The sequence below is a fragment of the Salvelinus sp. IW2-2015 genome, linkage group LG2 (genome assembly GCF_002910315.2).
Source record: "Salvelinus sp. IW2-2015 linkage group LG2, ASM291031v2, whole genome shotgun sequence".
NCBI classification, from domain to species: domain Eukaryota; kingdom Metazoa; phylum Chordata; class Actinopteri; order Salmoniformes; family Salmonidae; genus Salvelinus; species Salvelinus sp. IW2-2015.
In genome coordinates this window covers 31,890,413-31,899,838 of record NC_036839.1, presented here as the reverse complement: position 1 = coordinate 31,899,838, position 9,426 = coordinate 31,890,413, and the positions used below count along the sequence as shown (strand labels likewise).

The 9,426-nt window shown below is 49.7% G+C and overlaps 1 protein-coding gene across 1 annotated transcript in view; it reads left to right on the top strand.

Moving 5' to 3' along the window:
* The window catches only part of epha3 (eph receptor A3), a 980,965-nt gene that overhangs the window by 592,906 nt on the left and 378,633 nt on the right, over positions 1-9,426 (top strand). The gene's annotated exons all lie outside the window — the stretch shown is intronic.

The window sequence follows — 9,426 nt, the reverse complement described above, 5'->3', positions numbered from 1 at the left end:
ATCACAAACACACCACACACACACACACACACTTAGCCTCAGGCAAGTTCACACTCAACACCACTAGCCAGCTGGTTGATGGCACGGCAGGTTATGAAAGAGTTTAAAAAACATGACCTCACTGAACAAAAATATAAACGCAACATGCAACAATTTCAAAGATTTTACTGAGTTACAGTTCATATAAGGAAATCAGTCAATTGAAATAAACTCATTAGGCCCTAATCTATGGATTTCACATGACTGGGAGTAAAGATGTGCATATGTTGGTCACATATGCCTTTTAAAAAACTAGGGGCTGGATCAGAAAACCAGTCACTATCTGGTGTGACCCCCATTTGCCTCATGCACATTTCCTTCACATAGAGTTTATCAGGCTGTTGATTGTGCCCTGTGAAATGTTGTCCCACTCCTTTTCAATGGCTGTGCGAAGTTGCTAGAAATTGGCAGCAATTGGAACACGCTGTCATATACAGTGGGGAGAACAAGTATTTGATACACTGCCGATTTTGCAGGTTTTCTACTTACAAGCATGTAGAGGTCTGTCATTTTTATCATAGGTACACTTCAACTGTGAGAGACGGAATCTAAAACAAAAATCCAGAAAATCACCATTGTATGATTTTTAAGTAATTAATTTGCATTTTATTGGCATGACATAAGTATTTGATCACCTACCAACCAGTAAGAAATTCCGGCTCTCACAGACCTGTTATTTTTCTTTAAGAAGCCTCCTGTTCTCCACTCATTACCTGTATTAACTGCACCTGTTTGAACTCGTTACCTGTATAAAAGACACCTGTCCCACCACTCAATCAAACAGACTCCAACCTCTCCACAATGGCCAAGACCAGAGAGCTGTGTAAGGACATCAGGGATAAATTTAGACCTGTACAAGGCTGGGGATGGGCTACAGGACAATAGCCAAGCAGCTGGTGAGAAAGGCAACAACTGTTGGCACAATTATTAGAAAATGGAAGAAGTTCAAGATGACGGTCAATCACCCTCGGTCTGGGGCTCCATGCAAGATCTCACCTCGTGGGCATCAATGATCATGAGGAATGTGAGGGATCAGCCCAGAACTACACGGCAGCCTGGTCAATGACCTGAAGAGAGCTTGGACCACAGTCTCAAAGAAAACCATTAGTAACACACTACGCCGTCATGGATTAAAATCCTGCAGCGCACGCAAGGTCCCCCTGCTCAAGCGCACGCATGTCCAGGCCCGTCTGAAGTTTGCCAATGACCATCTGGATGATCCAGAGGAGGAATGGGAGAAGGTCATGTGGTCTGATGAGACAAAAATAGAGCTTTTTGCTCTAAACTCCACTCGCCGTGTTTGGAGGAATAGAAGATGAGTACAACCCCCAGAAACCATCCCAACCGTAAGCATGGAGGTGGAAACATCATTCTTTGGGGATGCTTTTCTGCAAAGGGGACAGGACGACTGCACCGTATTGAAGGGAGGATGGATGGGGCCATACATTGATCCAGAGCCTCCCAAACATGCTCAATGGGTGACATGTCTGGTGAGTATGCAGACCAGAACATTTTCAGCTTTCAGGAATTGTGTACAGATCCTWGCGACATGGGGCCGTGCATTATCATGCTGAAACATGAGGTGATGGCGGCGGATAAATAATAATTCCACGTGACCTTGAGTCACGGTAATCTCCTTTTATGCACTCTGGACATGCATTGTTAGTACCCAACTTGCTAACTACCATCAGGTCCAAATGGCCTGGTACTCCGCACTCTATTGTCCCTTCATCAGGTCCTAATGGTCTGTTACTCGGGCTCTATTGTCCCTCCATCAGGTCCTAATGGTCTGGTACTCAGGGCTCTGTTGTCCCTCCATCAGGTCCTAATGGTCTGTTACTCAGGGCTCTGTTGTCCCTCCATCAGGTCCTAATGGTCTGTTACTCAGGGCTCTGTTGTCCCTCCATCAGGTCCTAATGGCCTGGTACTCAGGGCACTATTGTCCCTCTAACCACTCTGACATCAATGCAAATGCAATCAAAAATCACATAAAACACTTGTCATCAAAACAGTATGTGCTTTTAAAACTCACCTCACTGTGATGATCAGTTTGAAGAAAGAAGTTCAACAGCAGGTTGAAACTGAGTGTAAAACATGGTTGTGGATGTTATTTCAATGCTTAACACAACGAAATGGACAGCACTTTCTAATGTGATTATTAATTCAAAACACCATATGCATATTAGAGATTTTGCATATGCATAGGCCTATATAAGAGCCCCAGCCCATAATACAATATACATTTTTACACATGGCAGATATTATTTCGAATGGCAAAACATTTAAATAAAACATTTTAAGATGTCTTTGGTACATAATTGGCCAAGCCTACACTCCCAAATTAAACAATTTCTAGTGATGGCCTTTGAGTGTGGKCTGTATTATTATGCATATTGGATGGACTGGTTACCTTATGCTACGCTCCAAACTTTCTATTCATGAGTTTGGGATATAACTTATAGGCCTAGACGATGCTGTTGGTTTATTGATTGTGCAGGGTGGCTTCTAGAGTTAGCCTACAATTGTAGTGTATTTGATTTTGAATAGCCTAGTAATGAGCATTTTTGATATTTTCATAATGAATAGYCTGACACATTACCGTTAGCTACAGAATCTCACCTCCGTTTGTTTCCATCTCCTCCTCTCTCTCATTCATTCCGCGCAGTAATGAAATATGTTTTTTTGTGAAAACATATTATTATTGATGTTCACGAACAGATTTGACTTGGTTTCCCAAGCATTGGGTAGCTGCAGGAACAGGGTTGGAGAGCCAYTGGCATACAGAGTTTGGGTGGAATATCACCTGTCGAATAGCGAGAGGCTGAATGCTCATCAAACAGTGGTTGATGCATGGAGTGAGATAACCGGTGGGAAAGTGGCCTCCGTTCCCTATTGAGTGTATACAGAATACACATATTTTCCCCCTGCCCCTGTTCATGACCATTTGATAATGGTCCATTCTAACTCATTTTTTTAAAAACGTAGTAGTAAAGACAAGATTAAATTGAGAATAGTCTGATGGGTGAAAATATGATCACTTGATGAGAGAACAGTGTGTGCAGCCTGGGGCAAGGAACAGAGCGCAAGCTTTTTTTGCGTTGTTCTCAAATCATCAATAGCCTACAGTCGCATCATGCAGCCCATATATCTTCTGATTTCTAAGACATCCTAAGGTTTGTGTCATTCACAACTGAAGTTGGAAAATAACATCTTAAGTGAAATCATTGGGAGTGGCCTGAACCTGGTTGCTAACTGGGATGTTGAACTGGATAACTGACTCGGGTGCTGAACAAGATGGAGGTAAAAGAGGATATCATGTATTCCTTTTGGGGCGACTTATATTGATCTTTCATTCATGCCTTCAAAACAAACAGTAGATGAACTGGGATGGCTGTCACTGGTTTGCTAACTGGGTGCTGACTGGATGACTGACTGGGTTGCTGATAAGCTGATGGATCGCTGAGCTGTGATGTTACTGACTGGTTCTTGACTGGGTGCTGACTGGATACTGACTGGGTGTGCTGACTAGGTGCTGAACTGGATGCTGACTGGGTGCTGACTGGTTGCTGACATGGTGCTGACGGATGCTGACTGGTGCTGACTAGGGTGCTGACTGGTGCTGACTAGGTGCTGACTGGGATGCTGACTGGATGCTGACTGGGATGCTGACTGGGTGCTGACTAGGTGCTGACTTAGGTGCTGACTAGGTGCTGACTGGAGTGCTGACTGGGTGCTTACTGGGTGCTGACTTAGGTGCTGACTGGATTGCTGAACGTGCTGTAGGTGCTGATCTGTCTGACGGTGCTGACTGGGTGCTGACTGCGGTGCTGACTGGTGCTGGGACTTAGGTGCTGAGCTAGTTTCCTGACTAGGTGCTGACTGGGTGCTGACTAGGTGCTGACTGGATGCTGACTAGGTGCTGACTAGGTGCTGACTAGGTGCTGAAAGCTTAGACGGATGCTGACTGGTGCTGACTAGGTGCTGACCTGATGCTGACTGGATGTGACTGATACTGGTGACTATGCTGACTGGGCTGACTAGGTGCTGACTAGGTGCTGACTGGTGTCTGACTGGTGATGCTGACTAGGTGCTGACTAGGTGCTGACTGGTGTGACTAGGTGCTGACTGGATGCTGACTTATGGTGGGCTGACTGGATGCTGACTGCTCGTTGACTGACTAGGTGCGTTGACTAGGTGCTGAACTAGGGTGCTGACTAGGTGTCTGACTGGATGCCTGAATGCTGGCATCGACTGGATGCTGAGATGTGACTGTGGTGTGCTGACTGGGTGCTGACTGGATGCTGACTGGCGTGCTGATTCTGAGTGCTGACTGGATTTCTGATCTGGGTGCTGCTGGATCGACTGGGTGCTGGACTAGGATGCTGACTGGGTGCTGACTAAGTGCTATGGAGCTGACTGGATGCGCTGAATGTGACTGGGTGCTGAGCGTGCGATTGCTGACGTGAGGTCGCTGACTGTGATGCTGACCTGGGTGCTGACATGGTGCTTGGGGATTGTGACTGTGGTGCTGACTGGGATGCTGACTGGGTGCTGACTGGTATGCTTGTACTGGGGTGCTGACCTATTGGCTGCGCGAACTGGGTGTGAGAGTAGGTGCCCTGTATCTCGGATGCCTGACTGGATGCTGACGTGCGATGACTGAACTGGGTGCTGACTGGGTGCTGACCAGGTGTCTGACTGGTGCTGACTGGATGCTGACTGGGTGTGACAGTTGTGCTGGTAGTGACTAGAGGTGACTGATGTACCGGATGGCTGACTGGTGCGACTAGCGGTCTGACTGGGTCTGAACTAGGGTTGCTGACTAGGTGCTGACGGTGCTACTAGGATGTGACTAGCTGACTGTGCTGTAGGTGCACTGGTGCTACGGTGCGCTGGAGACATGGATGGTGCTGAACGCTGCTATGAGACTAGGGTGTAGTCTGACTGGTTGACTATGCTGACTGCTAACGGGTGCGACTGGTGACTTTCTGACTGGTTGCTGACTAGGTCGACTGGTGACTGAGGTGTGACTAGGTGCTGACTGGTCTAACTGTGCTGACTGGAATGCTGACTGCGATGCTGACTGCGGTGCTGACTAGGTGCTGACTTAGGTGCTGCACTAGTGCTGACTGATTGCTGACTGGATTGCTGACTAGGTGCTGACTAGGTTGCTGACTAGTTGCTGATGGGTATAGAACTGGTGTGCTGACTGGGGGATGCGACTAGGTTGGGATGACTGGGTGCTGACTGGGATGACTGGACTAGGTGCTGGACTAGGTGCTAGAGCTGGGTGACTTAACTGAGGAATATGCTGGTATAGGATGCTGAAGCTGGGTGCCTGACTCTGGGTGCTGGACTGGTGCTGAACTGGTTGCTGGCTGGATGAAGGGAGTGGAGTGACTAGGTGCTGGACTAGTTGCTGACTGTGGGTCTGACTTACGTAGCTGTACTGGTCCTTAACTGGGGGCGGCTGACTGGATTGCTGACTAGGTGCTGACTGGGTCTGACTGGATGGCTGGACTAGTTGCTGGCTAGTTATCTTTTTTTTTTTTTTTCTTTTTTTTTTTTTTTTTTCTTTTTTTTGTGTTTTTTTATTTAGTTTCTTGTTTTTGGTGCTGACTGGGTGCTGACTGGGTGGCTGACTTAGGTGCTGACTAGGTGCTGACTGGTTGCTGAGGCTGACAGGTAGCTGACTGGGTGCTGAATCTGAGGTGCTGACTGGTGCTGACTGGGATAGCTGACTGGGTGCTGACTGGACACGGGACATGTGCTGACTGGTGCTGACTGTAGAAGCTAGCTGTGACTGGAGATGCTGAGGCACGTGCGACTGCCGATAGTCTACTGGATGCTTGATGCTGCGGTGCTACTAGGTGTGCTAGTGCGACAGCTGTGGACTAGGTCTACTGATTGCACTGAGTGCTGACTGGCAATGCTCATCAACTGGTGCTGACCTAGTGGACGTGGCGTGCACTAAGGTGCTGACATGGCGTATGCTACTAGGGTCTGGGCTGACTAGGTGCTGACTGAGTGCTGGACTGGGTGGCTGACTAGGATGCTGACTAGTTGCTGACTAGCGTTGCTGACTAGGTGCTGACTGGGTGGTGAAGCTGGGTATATGCCTGACTAGCGATGGCGTGACTGGGTGTGACCTTTGCGTGGTGCTGACTGGGTGCTTGACTGGGTGCTGACTGGTTGCCTGACTGGATGTGACCAGGTGCTGACTAGGTGCTGACTGGGGTGGTGGACTAGGCGTGGCGCGTGACTGGCGTCCCTCAACTGTGGTTGCGGAGGCCCCGCTTGTGAGCCGTTGCACTGGATGTTTAGACTTAGGTGCTCACTTGGGTGATAGAACTGGTAGCTGGCTTAGGATAGCTAGAAGTAGGTGCTCACTGGGTGCATGACATGGGTGCTGAGCTAGGTAGCAACTTGACTAAGGTGGCTGCACTTGGGTTGCTGGATTGCGGATGCTGGACTGCGGATTGCTACTAGAGTGCAGTGACTCAGTGCTCCGCTAGGCGTGCTGACGGTTAGGTGACTGACTGGATGCTGACTGATGCCGCACTTACAGGTGCATTTGCCCACTGGGCATGCGTTCGACTGAGCATGTGTCCTAGACTCAGGTGCTTCTAGGTCTGACTACGGTGTGACTGGAGCGTGGATGCTGACTATGCTGCTAGTGCTGACTGGGTGCTTACGTGCTGACAGTGCTGATACGTGTGACCGGTGCTGACTGGATCGCTGACTGGATGCACCGACTAGGTGCTGACTATGTGATGGTGGACTAGGGCGTATGGCTGACTTGGTAGCTGACTAGGTGCTGACTGCGACTGCGGATCTGACTGGGATGCTGACTGGATGCTGACTGGATGCTGACTGGGGATGCTGACTGCTTACTGATGTGCTGTGACCCTGACGTGTGATGCTAGAACTGTGTGCTGACGTGGATGCCTTGACTGGGATATTGACGTGGAGTTGTCTGATCTGGGTGCTACTGGGCAGGGAGCAGGCGCCCTGCACATATTATGCCGAACTTGTGTTATATGCTGTCTTGGATTACTGATCTGGTAGCTGTACTTGGGTGCTTGACTTGGGTGCTTGGACTGGTAGCTGACTGTAGCTGACTGGGTGCTGACTAGGTGCTGACTGGATACTGACTGCGTTGCTGACTGGGGTTGCGACTGGATGCTGGATCTGGGTGCTGACTGGATGACTGGACTGGTGACTGCTGCGACTGGTGGCTGCCTACTGGTGGCTGACTGTGCTGACTGGGTGCTGTACTGGTAGCTGACTGGTAGCTGACTGGATTATGACTGGGCGCTGCTGAACTGGGTGCTGACTGGGTGCTGACTGTGGTAGCTGACTGTGGTGGGCTCGATCTGGATTTGCTGACTGGTGCTGATTCAGGTGCTTGGATACTGGATTGAGAGCTGAACTGCGTAGCTGGACTGGTGCTGATGGATGCTGACTGGCTGCTGACTGGAATATACCTACTGGGTGCTGATCTGGATTGCGTGTACTGCGGGTGCACTGAGCTGGGTGCTGACTGCGCGTAAGCTGACTGGTAGCTGATTGGATCTAATGACTGATATGCTGACCTGGGTGCTGACTGTGTGATCTGACTGGTAGCTCACTGGGTGCTTGGACTGGAAGCTTGGACAGGTGCTGACTGGTAGCTCTGAGTGGTAGCTTGATCCTGTGGGAATGCTGACTTGTGTGCAGTAAAACTGGATCGTGGTCTGGTGCATAGCTCTGAGGGGCTGCTGCACATGGTTGCTGACTTGTGTGATGCTTGACTGGTTGGCTGACTGGATGCTGACGTGGAGAGTGCTGACATGTGGTGCTGGACTGGTTAGCTGACTGGATAGCTGAGTGAGTTCTGACTGGTTGACTGACTGTTTACTGTCAGGGTGCTGAGGTGGGTGGGTGACTGGTTTGCTGACTGGGTGCTGACTGCGATAATTGACTGGGTCGCCTGACCTGGTATGTGATCTGCGTGCTGATCAATGGTGACGACTGGAATAAGCTGACTGGTACAAGCTGACATGATAAGCACTGACATGGTAGCTGAACTGGTTGCTAGAAGACTGGAGTGCATGAACTGGGTGCTGACTGGGTGCTGACTGGTGCAGATTGGCTGGACTAGGATGAACTGTCTGACTAGGTGCTGAGCTAGGATGCTGACTGTTAGCTGACTGGTGCTGACTGGATGCTGACTGATGCTACTGGCTGACTGGGAGTGCTGTCTGGGGGGATGCTGGACTGGGGTGCTGACTGGTGCTGACTGGGTGCTGACTGGGATGGGCTGACTGGGATACGGCTCACTGACATTGCACATGCCACTAACATGCTATATGCGCATGCTGACTGGGTGCTGACTGAGGCTCGGTGCTGACTGGTTGCTGGACTGGGTGCTGACTGGATGCTTACTGAGAATGCTACTGGCTCGTGTCTGACACGGTGCTGACTTATCTGACTGGACCGACTGGCGTGACTCGAACTGAGGTGCTGCGACTGGATGCTGACTGGATACTGCTCTGGTGCTGGACGGTGCTGACGCTGACAGGGTGCTGGACTGACTCGAATCTGACTGGGTGAGCATGACTGGGTGCTGACTGGGAAGATGACTTAGGTTTACTGACTTGGTGGCTACTAGGTTGATCTGTACTGACTGGATGCTGAGGTGGTTGCTGACTGGGGCATACTTGTCTTGGTGCTGACTGGGTGCTGACTGTTGCTGACTGGGTGCTTTGACTGGATGCTGGACTGTGGGATTACTGGTCTGGGTTGCTGACTGGGTGCTGACTGGTTGCTGACTGGGTGCTGACTGGTGCTGGGACTGGAATACTGTCTGGGTTGCTGACTGGGTGCTGACTGGTTGCTGACTGGGTGCTGACTGGGATGCTGGATGGTGCTGTAAAAGGAGTGTATACATTGACCCTAACATCCTCTGAATTATCTCCCATTGCCTTTATGGATCACACAGCAGCCCTGGTCAATACTACTGGGGCTGCTGGTGCTGCTGGGGCTCCCCCACACCCCGAACCCGAACCCACACAACACACATGTGCACAGACACACACGCACACAGTGACAGAATATTGACATTCCCAGGCTGGAGACAGTATTGATTTCCCAGTCAGAGATACAGAGACAAAAACACACTGACTAGAGGCATCCAACACAGTGTCTGCAGACCAGAACACCCATTACCATCTCCAACACTGCTTTTTTAAGCACTAACAATATATATCGCATTAAACCATAGACTAAGACAACAAAAAAATTCCACATTGATGGAGCAGTATGGAAAGAAATGTAATTTGAATTCTGAAGAGAGTCCAGTGTAGCTAGAGAGAGAGAGACAAGATGAAATGCGAGAAGCAAAAA